We start from the raw sequence: 17,654 nt of genomic DNA on the forward strand, positions 1-17,654 counted from the left end.
AGGGAGCAGGTAACTATTTAGTTAGCACTTAGATGATATTTGCACTTATATACTTTCTTTGATTGTTACTGTTACTGTTACTGTCCTTGAGATGTTTTTACCTTGGAATAATTTCATTTGTTCACTGAGTACCCACTAAACATGAGCCGGTGTGCTTATATACACTAGGAGCTTGGTAATGAGTTCAAAAACCCCATGACCCCTGCTCGCTGGAGTTTGCTTCGCTAGTGAAGAAAACCATCATTAACCAGTTACACAGATAAGTGTAAAATTTCAGGGTGACAAGTGCTACAAACTCTGTTGGCTTGCCACAAGAGAAGCCAGAGAAATTTCCATAGTGTCAGGAACTAGATACCATTTTCTCCATAGTGGTGTGACCCACAGGTGATAGATAGTATCTAGGCTAACGTACCAATATCGCTATAGATATTATCGACTTCTTTGTCATCAGAAAAGGGCTTTTGCAGGTACTAATGCTGGTGCGGAATAGCATTTGCCAGGCAAATGGGAAATGAGCCAAGTTAGCAGTGGAAGAGGTGGCGCTGCCAGGCCTGAGTAGGGAACTACAAACAGTACAGCGGTGGGAGGGAGCAGGGGCCGGTGTATGGGGATTTTTCTGGAGCAAAGTCCTGTGAGTGAAGGAATGCAAGTGCAGGGTTTCTAGAAGGTCCGTGAGACGTTTAGGGTTGCCTTTAGAAGCACTGCAGCTTTAAAGCTTCTAGAACACAGCAGTGGTAGTGTGCAGGATAAACTGGGGGTTCCAGCCTGGAGTGAGGGAGCCCATTAGGAAACGTCACAGTTTTCAAAGCAAGGAGTAATGAGGCCGTGGGCCACGGCTCCAGCAATGGGACTGTTGTGGAAATTGAATTTACAGTTCTCGTGTCTGATTGGATACTGCGAGTTGAGAGAGAGGGAGGAACTTAATAAGGACTCTTATTTGCGGTAATATTTTCTTCCCAACTGGTAAAGAAGAAAGAGTCCCTTGTAACTAGTCGTGTTCTTATGGGATAATGGTGCCTGCCTAGCCCTTCATCAGCATCCTTCTAGATTGGGTAACCATCATGTTCATGGCAACTTATGAAGTTTACATTTCAGAGAAAATGAGACAAGATTGACTTCTTCTCTATGTTATAATATTATGGTGATTTTAGTTCTAAGAGTCTTTTCCCAAAAATAGTTGCTATCTCCCCAGCTGCTAAATGAACAGAAAAACAGCTAGGATCCAAAGATGCTTCTTTGTCATACACTTGCCTGCCTGAAGTTCTGGTTGGGTTGTGTGTAAAACCAGCAGATGCAGTCTGCTCTCTGGGAAGGGTGTTCGGAGAGAGCTGGATGCCAAACTGCAGCAGGGAGCCCAGACCTGGGAGTCTCGGGTGCAGCTGGAAAGGCCCATGTTTTCCATAAATAAGGTTTAGTTTTGTTCCATCCCCTCCCCTGCATTACTGATTCCAGCCTCTAAATCACACAATAGGCAGTCACTTACAGTCTCAAGTATTTCAGAGACTCAACATAAATAGGCCAAGGCGTAGGTACAAACACTCATCGATGACACATACATAATAGGGGATGAAGGGAAGGTGTTTAAAACGGATCCCTAAACTTTGAGTTCTGGCGTCCTCCAGGGTACAGATCTTAAATTAAAACCACCACCCAAACCACTTGGCATTACTCGGAGCCATGAAGACACTCAGCTGACTTGTCAGTGTTTTTCACCTAAAGTAGTGCCTTTTATAGCTGATGTCTTGACTATCAAACCGAACATAACATTTTAGTCAACCGTAAGTATTTTCAAATCTGCGAAGGAGGGTGATACTTGCTTCTGTTAACTTCGAGAAATATTTCATAGATATTACACCTTCTGTTTGGATTTTAAAAACAGGAAAATCTTCTGCTTTTTCATTTGTACATCCCCGGTAGAATGAATCTCAGTGCTCTCATAACTTGAGGAAATGTGCATTCTCCTGTGACCTAGTGGAAGAAAGCCTTCTTTGAGATCTTGCCTCTGAGCACAGCCTGTACCTCTGTTACTTATTTAGATGGAAGTCAGACACTCCCTACAGAACACCAAAAAACTTGAGTGTGTTTAATTTTATCCTGCAAAACAGGAACAGTATTCTTTGCGCCACCTGTGAATAAATTACTCCTTTGTGCCCAAAGTCCAGCTTCCTTAACCATCCCTGAGAACCACAGCCATGAATGGGATGGGTTCAGCTTCATGCAGTGAGCATATGCTATGGACTTATGGAAACCCAAGGTGACGCTTGGGGCTTCCTTCTACCAACTTTGGGCAAATCACTTAGACTCTCTGAACCGCAGTCTCCTCATCTTTAAAGTAAAGATAATCATAGACCCTACCTTACAGAGTCCTCGGGAAGAAAACTCAATTGACTACTAATATTTATTTAGCAACTACAAAGGCCTATCACTCTGCTAAGTCAGATATATTAAAACTGGGGTGATTCATGTAAATTTAAAAGACCTAGTCAAGATTTTAGCTTATTAGGTTTAGACAGTCATCATATTCCGAACATCCACGCAGTGAAAAGCTTTATGTGGTCCTCATAGTGAATTTGTTTGTTTGTTTGTTTGTTTTTTGCTGTACGCGGGCCTCTCACCGTTGTGGCCTCTCCCGTTGCGGAGCACAGGCTCCGGACGCATAGGCTCAGCGGCCATGGCTCACGGGCCCAGCCGCTCGGCGGCACGTGGGATCCTCCCGGACCGGGGCACGAACCTGTGTCCCCTGCATCGGCAGGCGGACTCTCAACCACTGCGCCACCAGGGAAGCCCTCTCATAGTGGATTTTAATAGAAAATACTACATAGTTTGGGGATAAGGTAATATATTACATCGGGTAAATAAATATAAATAAATGAATATACTGAGGGTAAAGAAAGAACTAGTTTATATCAGACCTTTTTTAAAGAACGTATCTGGATTTAATTCCAACCAGCAGATTTTGATTGGCATAGAAAATCCCTTATGGAAGACAAAAACGGGAGAACACTAAGGTTAGTAGAAGAATAGAAATTAAGAAAACGTATTGTATCTGGAAAATGTTATTGCTCTTTCTCCGGTAAGGCCTCTCATTCTCTGTTCCATCACTTGTCTCTGAGACCTGGGACCCTTACAGTATTGCCTGAAATTGTAAATAGAGGAAGCACAACAGACATGCGTGCTTAAAAATAATGTTGCCGCTTTGTAAAAGTCGGCGATATAACATGTCTTTGTGTGAGTTATTGATAATTTTAAAATGATACAATTCGTGATTTAAAGAGAGAAATAAGTTGCCACTGGAAAATACATAATAGACATGGTGTTAGTCCTGATTTAGATGAATTCTGTCTTCTCCTAATTTCTAAGGGATAGAGATGCTTTCTACCTTCCAGTGGTTTGTCGAAATAGTAATGAAAACTGTTTGGTTAGACAGTGTAGCATCCTGGTTAAGAGCGTGGGCTCTGAACCAAATCTCCCTGAATTTTAATTCTGGCCCCGTCACTCGACTGTCTCTGGGACTTCAGGCAAGTTGTAAAGCCCTCTGTGCCACAGTTGCTACATCTATAAAATCAGGATGTTAATGGCACCGCCCTGATGGGACTGCAGTGGGTATGAAGTAGGTAAGGTGTCCAGAGCAGCTCCGAGCATGCAGGAGGGGCTCAGTAAACGTGAGCTCTTCACTGCGTTGACTTCTGTTTGTGCGAAGGACAGTCATGTCAGTGCTTAATGTCAAGTCGTGTTGTGTAAGGAGATATTCTCTCTGATTATTAAATCTGTAATGGTCTCTGGAGGTAGTGGATAAAATATTTTCTCTGTACAGTCTCTGATCATTCCAGTGCAGTCAAATCTAGAAAGAGTGCCTGTTACAGTCACCCGAGAGCAGAGTTTTCATATCACTGACCCCATTTGCTTTCCGTGGCTCTCTCGTCCCTCATGAGATTTCTTATCCGGCAATCTAAGTCCATAGAGCCCAACAGAGACCCTGGAGCAAGGGCAGGAAGTGCGTATGCAGGAGGTCCCTCAAAATCAAGCGCACGAATGAAAACTTTAACAGCAATTTGAGACAGTTAAGAGCATGTTGGATGTAATAAGAGAAGTGTTTACAGTAATGCCACTGGCACTAAAGTAGAATTTTTGTCGTGAATATTTCATGAGTCCATTTACTATACTCTTTATTGCTAAAGAGAAGAAAGAGAGAAAGAGAAGACAATTTTAAATGTTGGTACCTCCCCAAATTCTGTTGTAAGCATCTTTTAAATACTGAAAGAATCATTAAGGAATGCTGATTCAGGCCTTTAAAAGTCATAAAATAATACATTTGAAAACATTTACCAAAGGAGAAGTTGTTACAACTGAGTAAGAATATTTTCCCAGATGACAGGTGTTTTTGTTCATTAAACTTATATTCTGCGTCACTTAATTGAAATTCCATATTTAAACTTACAATATAAAGTTCCCCTTCCCCAATAATTCTTTGTTATGCTAAAATTCCTTATTTAGGTTTAGGTCATAGCTATTGGAAGGACCATTCATTTACTGCTGTTCCCAAGCTGTGTGCCAAGGAGCCCCAGGGCGACACAGCAAAATCACACAGCATCTGTCAGATGCCAAGTGAAGCATGAGTTTGACTGAGTTCAGTTTCAAAATTCAGTTGTACCCAGACTTCCCTGGTGGTCCAGCAGTAAAGAATCCACTTTCCAATACAGGGGACGTGGGTTTGATCCCTGGTCGGGGAGCTAAGATCCCACAGGCTGTGGGGCAACCAAGCCCGCGCACCACAGCTAGAGAGCCCTCATGATGCACCTAAGACCCGTCACAGGCAAAAATAAATAAATATTTTAAAAAGAAAAGGTAACACCTACTGGTAGAAAGGATCTAAAGAAGAAAAAAACTGAATCACTTTGCTGCATGGCAGAAATTAAGGTAACATTGTAAAACCGTTATACTCCAATAAAAAGAAATAATAATAAAAGAATAAATTAATTAAAAAAAACACAAATGCCTTGTGAACATTGTCAGGAGAGGAACCAAAGATGGCAATGTTTGATGTCAAGGTTTGAGAAGTGTGCAGCCCAGAAGGCACTAGCTCATCAAGACAGAGACAATTCTTAAGTTGTTTGGACCTGACTCCTTTTTTGTTTTTTTTTTAATTGAAGTATAGTTAATTTATAATGTTGGGTTAGTTTCAGGTACACAGCAAAGTGATTCAGTTCTACATAAATATATATATATATATATATATATATATATATATATATATATATATATGTATCTATTCTGTTTCAGATTCTTTTCCCTTGTATGGTTATTACAGAGTATTGAGCAGAGTTCCCTGTGCTTTACAGCAGGTCCTTGTTGGTTACCTATTTTACATATAGTCGTGCGTGTATGTTAATCCCAAGCTCCTGATTTATCTTCGCCTCCACGCCCCGACCTGACTCCTTAGCAAATGAAATGGTCAGGCATCTCTTTGGGCCCAGAGGCACCATGTGAAACACTGACAGACACAAAGGGCCCTGTGATCTATGCAGTTTGGGAGCCTCTGAAATGATACAAAGTCAAGCTCTGCCCAATTATTGTATTCAGTCACTTCTCACAAAGAAAAAGTATTTGATTCAAAAATTGAATGTATACAATTAAATATTAAATTAGTTTTCTTCAAGAGCCAAATTATTTGTTTCCTTGTGGCTTCAGTTTGCTGCTGAACTTAAAGCAATGTTTTTCTAGTGAATAAAGAAATGTTTGATGAAGAAACCGTAATTGTTAATTAGTGGAAAAATGTAAAAGAAACATTGTATGCTTTTATTATCTGCATAAAGGAAACTATATTTATCTGCCATTTGCTCTTTTTTTTCTGTAATCAAAACTATTCCATCAGCCCTGTCCACCCATCTACCTCGGTTTAAGTTGTAAGAGTCTGTGGCAGCGATAACAATGTCTTTAAACTCATTGCGGTTTTCGGTTCATTTTCAAATTAATCACAGCCATTCCACTGAGAGTTAGGTGGACACAGAGGTAATAAAAGCCTAGTCTAAGACTTCATCAATGTGTAGGAATTAAAGGTTATTGAACACTATCATCTTGAAAGAAATACTTTCTTCTTACTTTTTTTTTTTTTTTACTGTGGCACTTTAAAAAGAAGCTTTAATGTATTCAGCTGCACATGTATGGAATCTTTCAGTATAGCGGTATACAGCTGGCCGCTCCCTACCCCTTTCACCCATCATCTGTAAGAGCTACTAATAAACAGCCAGTGTTGGTTATTTTATTCAAAATAAAAGGTGATTATATCCTCTGCATTTTATGTTTGGAAACATCCAGACACCAGAAATGGAGGTAAATTAATAGTTTTGTAGCAAAAGTACTGTGAAATATGATGAAAGGAAATATCTATGGATGGAATTCCTTTGCACCTAATGTCTAGTCATGAGAAATAATTGTGAATGGCCACTTGAACACTGTATTCTTTTTTCTAACGTTAAGAGTTTACCCAGAGTATTCACAGCTTCTTTAGAATCCCTTTAAGAGCAACGTGAAGTAATAGACCTAGATAAGCGTGTTTTTGATACGGACACTAGTAACAACAGACCTAACTGAATGTCGATGGTTTGGGTTGTTGTTGTTTTTTTTCTTCCCTATTTTAGCAGCTAAACAACGACTCTCAAAATCTTTCCTTCCATTCCTAGTGCATTTCTTCAGGTAACAACAACAAAAAGTGCTAAGAGACACGATACATGAAGTCATTCATCAGGATTTTATACCCAAGTGTCTGACTTGCTGTCTACAAGATTGCAAAATAACCAGTCAGCGATACAAAAAGAGTTGGAGTGTGGCTTCATGGAGACAGAGCCACTGGTTTCTTCTCTTTTCTTTCCTTTTCTTGTCACTTGTAGTTTTCGTTTCATGTTGACAGAGCTGAACAACACCATTTAACCCCCAGAGTGACGCCTCTGCAGAGGCAGCCAGTGTCAGAAAAGGACGTTTGTCTTTAGCACCTTCCCTTCCCTTTCCCTGGTTCTCACTGGGCAGCCCAGGCCTCGTGGCCAAGAAAGAGAAGAGCTGGTCAGGCATCCACAGTGAGGCCTGTTTTTCTCTTGAGCGTAGACAATTTCACAGAATATAAACATCTCATGAGGCCACTCTGATGAGCCACAGTGATGGTTCCAGACAAAATCAAGGCCCCCTTATACTCATGTCTGAACACAGACAAAACATGAACATTGTCTGAACCACAGACTGATGAAAACAACCACCTTTCCTGGATCATTTGAATGACTGCTGTTTCTTCACCAGTCATGGTTTGAGCCTTGCTCCGTTCTTCCTTCTTCTAAGAATCTTTAAGATACCCAGTCACAGAATTTCCCCCTCATCCTGGCAGCAGCCAATCCAGAACAAAGTCCTGCTGCCTTGAATCTGCCCAAAGCACGAAGCCCAAATCCTGGAAGTATGTTCTAACACCGTCTTAGTGAAATGCCCCACAGTCCCGTGATGTAGGTTCTTTCTTGGGAGCAACAAGCCGTGGGCACGTGTGGTCCTGATGGTCTTGTCTGGATGGCATCAACATGCTAGCCACTTGGTTTTTGAAGTTTACTCTTCCTGAATAACCACCTCCTTACACCCCATGACCCCGTGTCCGTCAGGAAATTATCCGCAAAACCATAGGAGTTAGCGCTCTCTTCCTTCTTAGATAACGTGCTTTTTCTACTAGATAATAATGCTCCCACGTTACTGACTGCTACAGTCCAGAGGCCGGAATGTTTGGAGCTAGAGGCTTGAGTGCACTGCAGCACAGACTGATGGACGAGTTAGCTTGGGCAAATGTCACTTTGATGAAGCTTTGAATCTTGACAATTGGGCACCAGCGTCCATTCACAGACTCATCTGTGCCCTTGGTCAAGTCACTGAACTGTCTGACCTGAGTTTCCCCGTCTCCACAGTAAGCACAGGAAATGCCAGCGAAGGTCCCTTCCCACTTCAAAATGTAAAGAAAATCAAACAAAAATACATAGTGAAAGTTTTGGAAATTACAAGCCATCATTATGGCTATTCATGATGGTATAGTTATTTATAAATGTTAGTAATAATGTAACTGAACTCAGGTTTGGCCACTCACCGCTCATAAGCCAATAACTCGAGAGGCAAGTGTCCGTAGAAAGGAAAGCTTCTTTAATCAGAAAAGCCGGCAATCTGGGGAGAAGACTGGCTGACTCTTTCTTCAGATGTTATCTTGCCCACGTGATCTACCTGCAGGATTGCTTAGCGGGGGCTACTGGGGGTAGAAAGCTAGTCTTACTTCTTTTCATCTAGGAGAAGAATCAACAGGTTAGACAAGACACCGGTGTACATTCAGGAGAGCATAAGTCAGGAGTTAGTTTCAGTTGCTTAGTGATCTCATTCCTATAATTAGGTTCTGTTACGGTTAGAGGGGAACAGAAATGGGCAAACAGGAAAGGGGCAAAAGAGCTGCTTTCCATTCCTATTTCTGTTATCGTTTAGACTGATTTGAATCCAGCACCATCCTGAAGGAGAGAGGTCACCTCCAAGGGCTTTAAATGCAGCTCTTGCATTTCCTGAATAATGTCTCTTACTCAGGGTATGATCATTACCTATTTATAGTCTGTCTTCTCCACTAAACTATAAGTGGTTTGTAGTCAGGACTCAATATTCGTATCCCCAGGACCTAGGACTAGTCCTAATTCATTAAAAGTCCTATCAAATACTTCTGGAGGGAGACAATGCATGGGTGCTATTTTCAGACAATCGGTTACCTCATTTTAAAGAATATCTTCAAATAACTTTCTCACTTGGTACCTCATCTAAGACCAAATTTTGTTAGAAATTAAGACTTTATTCAGATTTTATTTAAAGGAAGTATCTCTGTTCACTGTTATCTGAAATAAATTAAGTTCTCATCCTTTGGAGAACTAAAATAAGGTGACAAAGGTGTACCTGTATGTGTGAGACATGCTTCAAATATTTACAGGACTAAAATCAACAATGGATATGGTAAAGTAATTGCTGTCACCCAGAGCGGACTCTGGTTAGCAATCGGCCCTCAAGTATGCACTCACAGCTTACTTTGTAAAGACACCATGACATGTGCCATGGGACACGTTCTCACTTCCAGAAACGTGGAGCCTCCCATGGTAACTTAAGAGATGGTGTCCCTGCCTTTAGAATATATCTCCCAATACAATGTGACTTCTATCAGAAGTTCAGAAGTTTTCATCAACAGAATCATTACAAGCACTGTTTTCATTGTTTCACAGAGAATGGTCAGATGATCCAGTTACCTGATGAATAAGTGTGCTGCATTCTATGATTTATACACAGTATATTTCTAGTCCATTATTTGATATTGTTTAACATTAAGTCCTCTTTAATACACACACACGTATATATATAGTATAGTAAAACCTTTTGAGGGTGATCCAGGCCTTTGTGGCCTTCTCTCAGATTCTTAATCTAATCTCGAGGTAGAATCCTGATCATCTCCTGATATTGATAAGGTAAAAACTTGCTTAAAAATACGTGAATGGGGCTTCCCTGGTGGCGCAGTGGTTGAGAGTCTGCCTGCCGATGCAGGGGACACGGGTTCGTGTCCCGGTCCTGGAAGATCCCACATGCCGTGGAGCAGCTGGGCCCATGAGCCATGGCCACTGAGCCTGTGCGTCCGGAGCCTGTGCTCCGCAATGGGAGAGGCCACAACAGTGAGAGTCCCGCGTACCGCAAAAAAAAAAAAAAATACATGAATGTTATACTCCTAACCAGGACCTTGGGCATCAAATCCCTTCCCTCTTGTTGTCACTGAAGGTTCACAGGACCAGGTGATTTTCCTAAGCATAATGGATTGTTAATTTTAAAATGGGTACGTAGTCGTAGAATATAAACATTTTCCATAAATCATTATGGCTTACAAGGAGAAGTTTATGGGTACTAATTTGTCGTTCATTTCCCTTGGGCTGTTATCACTAAGCACACCCTTTTAGAATTTCCAGGGCAACTAAATGCTTGTAGGTATGAAGTTAATTTTTTATTGTGGGGCATGTTTTTATTGAAAAAGTCTAGTTGCATTAATGAATAAATAAATAGTATTTAAAACTCAATTGTTACTGAATAAGTATTACAGTAAAATGATAAGATTCTTTGTAATCTAATGCACTTTTAGAAGTCTTCAATAGAGGCAGAAATTCACTGGCACTTAAAATACATGTGATTAAAAATGGCAAATAATGGCATAAATCTTGCCTGAACATTTTACATTATTTTCACCTCTCAACCCCTAAAAGGCTACTGCTGGGCTAAGATTTACTTAAGGTGCCCAGTATCCGTAATGGTTCAGAAATAACCGATTTTCCCGTTATTTTACTGTTTGTCTCTCTGCAGTTCAGCCCGGTAGAAAACTTGCTAGTTGAAACTGCTCCTGCTTATTCTGAAATAATAGACACCAGTCCCCAAAAGGGGGTCCTAGCCTAACCAGTCCACCCCACTGGCTCCAGGCTGGGCCTGAGATGTGAGGCAACAGGGGTCGCCAGTTCATGGGGACCAGCAGATGGGAGAAGGAGAGGGGGCTTACGGGAGGGATTCACTGGGCATCTCTTTGGCATCCATCTGGCCGCCCACAGTCTGTTCTCAACCCCACAGCCAGAGGGATCCCCTCTGTAGACCCAGCGTTATCAAGGTATAACAGCGTTGTCAAGGTATAGACAATAGACATGTCATTTTAGGCCTGCAGCTTATGAGTTTTGACAGATGCATACATCCTTGCAACCACCGACAGAGTGATCCTCTAAAAATATGAACCAGATCACGACATTCGGATGGCTCCCAGAGCTGTCAGAGAAGAAGCCAACGGCCCGCTGAGGCTGACAAATGCTGTGTAATCTGCACCCCATCGCCTCTCTCAACATGGTCCCCAAGACTTGCTCCACTTCACTCGCTGGCCTTCTCACCTCTCGTCTGACATGCCAAGCATGCTCCTGCCTCCGTGTCTTGTGACCGTTCTCCCTTTCGGAACGTCCCTTCCACCCGGCAGCACCTGTAGGTCTGTGCCCCAGGTCACCTTCTCGGGAAGGTCTTCCACAGCCACTGTATTTGCAGTGTCAGCGGACACACACACACACACACACACACACACACACACACACACACACATCTGGCCTACGTCTGCTCTGCTCTATTCTTCCCATCACGCTTGTATCAGTTTCCTGTGGTTGCCATAACAAAGTACCACAAACTAGGTGTCTGAAAACAGCAGAAATTATACTGTAAGAGTTCGGGAGATCAGAAGCCCCAAATCAAGGTGTGGGCAGGGTTGGTTCTGTCTAGAGGCTCCGAAGCAGAAACCATGCCGTGCCTGTCTCCTTCTGGCAGTTGCAGGAAATCCTTGGCATCCCTGGGCTTGTAGCCACCTCCCTGCCCTCTCTGCTTCCATCTTCACGTCATCTCCTCTCTCTGTCTCTTTGTGTCCTTTTCTGTCTCTTATAAGCACACTGCCATTGGATTTAGGGCCCATCCTAATCCAGTGAGAGCCCATCTTGGTCCTGAATTACATTTGCAAAGACCCTGTTTCAAATAAAGTTACATTCTGAGGTTCCGAGTGGACTTGAATTTGGTGGGTGGGGGACACTATTCAACCCAATACACACTTATCACTATCTGGCAAATAATATGTTTTGCCCTTTCAGGAATTAATTAGCAGTTACCATTAGAAGGTTCCCCAAGGACAGGAACTTTTGCCGCGTCCACTACTGCATCCTCAGTGGCCGCTCAGTGAACGTTGGCTGGAGGAGGGAGGGGTTCATGGCTGAATCCCAAGGTGAAGCAGGCAGCCAGGCAGCTGAGGGTCAGAGAAGCTGCAGTTCCGAATAGATAAACAGGGGGTGGTTGGGAATTCAGGGTAAATTAATAGAGGCGTCTGCCTGATAATCAGAAGTCAGGGAGGACTCCCAGAGGCATACATTGGAGGTGGTGCCTCTCGGGATACTCCAGACAGCTCCCGCTACACCCTTGGGGTCACTCCAATGGGGTGGTGTCTTCTAGGCATAGGAGGGCCAGGTGGGTTCAGGTGGGTTCAGGTGGGCCTCTGCATCTGATATACAAATTAACACAAAGTCAGTGATGTAAAAAAACACCTTTCTTCTCCTATGGTTCTGAAGGCCAGAAGTCTGAAATCAGGTGTACTGGCCCGTAAGTAAGGTGTCCGCAAAGCCATGCTGCTTCCAGAGGTTCTGGGCAAAATCCTTCTCCTTGCCTTTTCCAGCTTCAAGTGCCGCATCCCTTGGCTCCTGGCCCCTTCCTGTGTTCTCAGAAGCAGCAGCGTGTCATCTTGCTTCCGTGGTCTGTTACCTTCTGATTCTCTGTGCAGTTTGTTTTGCCATGTAAGGTGACATGAACATGTTCCAAGGATTAAGACCCGGACACCTTTGGAGCATGATTCAGTCTCTACCCCAGTACCCTAACCAGAGACCTGCCGCAAATAGCGGGACACGTAGAGAGATCCCAGATTCTTTCCTCCCGGTTTCCCGGTGCGTGAAGTGGTGGGGATTGTGTCCTTTCACCTAACAGGGACGGCCCCTTCTCTCCTCTGTGAGTTTCTCTTCTGACAGCAGAGCAGTTTGTAAAGAAAGAGTCAAATCTGCACCAAGCTAAGCAAGCATGCTGGCCTTTTGCTCATCGCATTTGCGTTCTCTCTCTTTCGTGGGCTTGATTTTTCATTCCTGTTTCACCACATCCTCATAGGTGATTCGTCTGAGTTGCTTCAATATTTCTTGAAAAGAGAGGGTATAATTAATAATACAGATTTTAGATGAGAAACAAGTCACTGAAAATAGGGAAGAACTGCTGGTTTCGGGGTCCCAGTTTCTAGTTTCCCGGGAGCTAAACGTGTCTACAAGGAGTAGTATGGTTGCTCCACCCAGAGACAGGTCGAGAAACTATGGTAGAGTGAATGAACGCTGTTGGTTTCTCAGAATGTAAAGCTTGGAGAGAGACACTGCTTTCTACAAACTATGGCAATTGTGTTTGCTTTCTAGGCAGTCATAATTCCAGTGCTGCCATTTATATAAAAGCAAAGATGTGTTTTATAAATGTGATTAACCATATAAAGGGCAGCTTTTTGTTTTGGCGACAAACTGTTCAGGGATGAGAATTAAGACATTCGTGCTTCCATGGGTTCATCATTGGATAAGTTCTTATCTGTCAACAAGCGTGAAAACATCTCCATTTTAAGAAAAAAAGAAAAATCTTTCCACCTAACTTATTCTTGTGACCACTGTCTCTGCATCCCCTTAACCCCATCATTTCAACAAGACCAAATCAAAAAACAAAACACCTCATCTCATTGACTCTGGATGGAAAAGTTAAAGCCAATATGGTCTTTAAAACTTTTAGCTAGAGTTCAAAAGATTATAAACGGTTGAGATTTTCATACCCTTAAATAATGTCCCTACAGCCCCGCTACCAATGTAGTTTATTGACCTTGCAGTCAAAAGTGAACTCTCTCCCTCCGACATAAAGCTTTGCTGAAAAATGACAGTTTGAATTTCTGAAGACTCTGATTGCCCTGGGGCTCTTTTCGACATGGAAGTCAACTTGATAAAAATGTTGTGACAGTACATTGGCTCTGTTTCATCGGCAGCCTAACACAGTAACAAATTTCAAACTGTTTGCTATTTAGCTCCGTGCTAAGCGCCTTGTAATTTTAACAACTCAGAGAGTCCTTAGAAGAGTGACGGTTTAGTCACAATATTGTCGGTCTGTGTGACAAGTTTTAATGGAGAAAAGGTTACATTTGCATATTCTCCAGTTCCATGAACATTTCTCAAGTGAAGCCCAGTAACAAATGAGAGTTATGAGCTGGGCTTCTGTAGAAAATTGTAGATGGTTCTTATTTTTCATTCTTCTCTTCTTCATCTAGTTATATACAACACCTGACGTTTCTTGAGGGTCCACACTGTGTGCCAAACATTGCTCTAAGGGGTTCCTATATATTACTTCTACTCATCCCAACAGCACTCTAAGGTAGAAATTATTATCTCAGTCTAACGGATGGACTCCGTGGACATTTACTCAGAGCAGACCTCGCATGCCAGCCAGTGGAGGTTCAGCAGCAAACAAGACACAGACAGGAGGAACGCTCACAGAGGAACAGCATCTGAGCCAACTCTGACTGTGTCCAGAACACTTTGCCCTTCCTAGGACTCTGCCTCTGAAGGGAGATGGGGGAAAAATCATTTCAAAATGGCACGTTTTAATGCACAGTTTTTACTACAGGCTACAGTAGTATCTCTTCTTACACTTATATTCCTTCAAATAAGTCTAATGTCCAAATGAATACACGACAGTAAAAGGTTATTTTTTAATTAAATGGGTATGATATAAATTTTTAAAATATACATATATATATATACCCTTATAACAGTCTTAGAGTAACAATTAGTAGTTATATCTAACTTTTAATAGTTTGCCAAGCACTTTCACTTTCATATAGATTATTTTATGGTGGCTTTTAAAAAGAAGTCCCATGAAATAGATGGTATCATTCTCTGTATTCGATCCATGGAAACCAAGACCAGCAAGCACTGAGGGACTCTCCTGTATTTATAGTCTAGAAGGGAGAAAGCCAGATGCTCAGGTTCTGAACTCTTTCCTAATTATCCTGATGCCAAATCCTATGCCAGCTCTGTTACAGTAATCACGGAGTAAAAGACTCATAACATGCTTACTCAACAAAAATGATCAGATACAGTCCATGTTTAGACCAGGGTATCTCAGTCCTGGCTCTAATGATATTTTGGGACAGACAGTTCTTTGTCGTAGGGGATTGTGTCTACATTGTAGCATGTTGAGCAGTATTCCTGACCTCTGCCCCCCGGATGCCGGTAGCATCTTCCAGTTGTGACAACCAAAACTGTCTTCTGGCGTCGTCAGATGTCCCCTAGGGACACGGTTTTAAACATGTTTATGTTTTAGACATTGTCTAAAAAAAAATCACTGTTTTAGACATTATTTCTGTTTTAGACATTACTTCAAGACAGTGATTACAGCAGGCATCATTGTTAGACGGTTAAATTTATCTATTTGAAAGCAGAAAGCTAGAGTTTTATTTCCGCCCCACCACTTAAGTTCATGAACATCTCTAAGTCTAAATTTCCCCCTGCGTGAAATGAAAGGAAACTACATAAGACTAGTTAAGGATTAAAGCGTGAAAGCATGTGAACGGGGAACCTTGGCAACCGACTTTTGGTTTGTCCTCGCAGTGTTACTTACGATTTTTTTTTTGTCTGTTCTATAAGCCTAAACATATCTAAATTTCCTTAGATTTCTTTGTCACAGTACTGACCGCAGACCAGGCCCAGACTTTTTGTATTTGAGTGAAAGGCTCTACGTGATCTCATGCTAACCTTGCTTTCCAGCTTCATCTCCACCACCCGCCCCGCAATTCCCAGGCAGCGCCCCCGCCCCCCCAACGGCCTCCTGTCCCACAGCCAGCCCGGCTGAATGCACACCTTTCCCAAATCTGTCAACTCCTCTTATGGCCCCATATCTTCCCTCGTGCTGTTCTTCTGCTGGTTTTGTCTCTTCCAGAACTTTTTTTTGTCTTGTGAGCACTGTTTGTTCTTAAGGATTAAGACCTCGTGTGAAGGATAACCAACAAGGACCTACAGTATGGCACAGGGAACTATACCCAATGTTTCGTAATAATTATATGGGAAGAGAACCTGAAAAAGAATACACACACACACACACACACACACACACACACATATATCTGAATCACTTTGCTGTACATGTGAAACAACACTGTAAATCAACTATACTTCAATTGAAAAAAAAAAAAAAGACCTCATGTAAAGAATCCCTGCCTTGTACTGAATTCTGGCCCAAATAAGATAGACGTTTTATTTCCTCTAGCTCTTCCCTAGAAGCACATAGGCAGCACAAAATCCAAGCAGAATCTCATCTAGGTAACACAAAGCTTTTCTAGAAAAAGAGACTTGGGTGACTCTTTGGAATTTTCCTCCTTCTGTTGATTTTGGGCTGTGCGTGTGCGTGTGTGTGTGCGTGTGCATGTGTGTGCACGTGTGCGTGCGTGTGTGCGTACGCACGCACTCTCGTGTGCGTCTGTGCGTGCATGCATCGACACAAGCAAGGCCGTGTGTTTGCGTGTGTGCAGAGCCCCTAAGACTGTTCCTCCAGAGCTCTTGTTCAAAGACGTTCTTGATCTATGCTGTGTAAGCCTAATAGAGCAATTCCCATCTGGTTAATAAAACAGGCTGAAATGAGTTCTTTACTAATCACTTTCCAATAGCACAGGCTTACCTGAATTCACCTAGCCATCCAGTGTCTTTACATGTGATCCTTCTAACTTCAATTTACAGGTGTTCTGTAGCTTTTGATTTAACCTGAACAAAGGATATAATTTTAAGAGGCTGCTATTGTAAGAACAAAGTGTGCTTTCTGGATGTTGCACATCGAGGTGGTTTAGGATCATGCAACGGAAGGAAATGAAATTAAAAAGAAAAACAGGCTTCCTGTGTTTTCATCCATAATTTTTTTCTACTGTGATCACCTAGCCAAAAAAAAAAATCCGATAGTTTGTCCATTATCAGCAACCACTTAAGTATGTTTTGTGGCAAAGGTGCTCCTGTACTATATGCCCATTTGAAAATGGGTGTCTGCCTAAGGTTTTAGGTAAATTTATTAGGTACTTACTGCACATTAAATCGAATGCTTTATGTTTCCCATAAACACTGAGCCAATTCGAAAGGAACCCTATTCCGCATTGTCTTTAGTAGCTGTAAGGAGGCACCAACATGCTTCACGATTTGCTTGACAACCTCTACCAGTCGTGATAAAGAAAAGATAAAGAGAACAGGTTAGAATCTATGAGGAAACTCTTAACCTTTGTCTGCTCCGTCTCTGTCCCATTTTTCATGACTCCTCTTCTGAGGTGACAACACTGACCTGGTGACAACATCAATAGGATGTATGCTTTTGAGTTGTTTTTCCAGGAGTCAAGTGATTGCTGCAAAGCTGTGTCTCTTCCAGCCTGGCCTTCGGAGAAATAGTACCCTTTTGTGGCTCGTGGGGTCAGGGTTTTATCTGTGGTCTCAGAGGTTGCTTTTTTATGTCTCTGTTAAAAATTGGCTCCCTGATGCAAGAATGGAACCCATACATCCGGCCCTGTTAGCTCCATGCTCTGACTGGTTGAGCTGATCGATTTCACGAAAGAATATTCATTTGCGTAATGGTACAGTTAACCTTGTGTTTTAGAATGGATTTAAGTATCCTGGAGCATATTTCTTAAAGTTAAATAGACAACCAGCTTCTTGGAGTAGCTCAGATGTAAACAGGAGGATACAGGAAAAGAATGTACCATGCATAAGGTTTATTAACATTGTTTGAATAAACCTAACTCTTTAAATAATTAATTTCCTTTTATAAAGCCTTCTTCGTTTTTTTTACAAATGTATTTATTTATTTTTAATTTATTTTATTTTTGGCTGCGTTAGGTCTTCGTTGCTATGTGCAGGCTTTCTCTAGTTGCGGCGAGCGGGGGCTATTCTTCGTTGCAGTGCATGGGCTTCTCAGTGAGGTGGCTTCTCTTGTTGCGGAGCATGGGCTCTAGACCCGCTGGCTTCAGTAGTTGTGGTTCC

The 17,654-nt window shown here is 42.1% G+C and overlaps 1 protein-coding gene across 3 annotated transcripts in view; it reads left to right on the top strand.

Moving 5' to 3' along the window:
• The window catches only part of CTNND2 (catenin delta 2), a 937,337-nt gene that overhangs the window by 661,040 nt on the left and 258,643 nt on the right, over positions 1-17,654 (top strand). The window lies entirely within an intron of this gene.

Source organism: Delphinus delphis, chromosome 3, assembly GCF_949987515.2.
Source record: "Delphinus delphis chromosome 3, mDelDel1.2, whole genome shotgun sequence".
Lineage (NCBI taxonomy): Eukaryota > Metazoa > Chordata > Mammalia > Artiodactyla > Delphinidae > Delphinus > Delphinus delphis.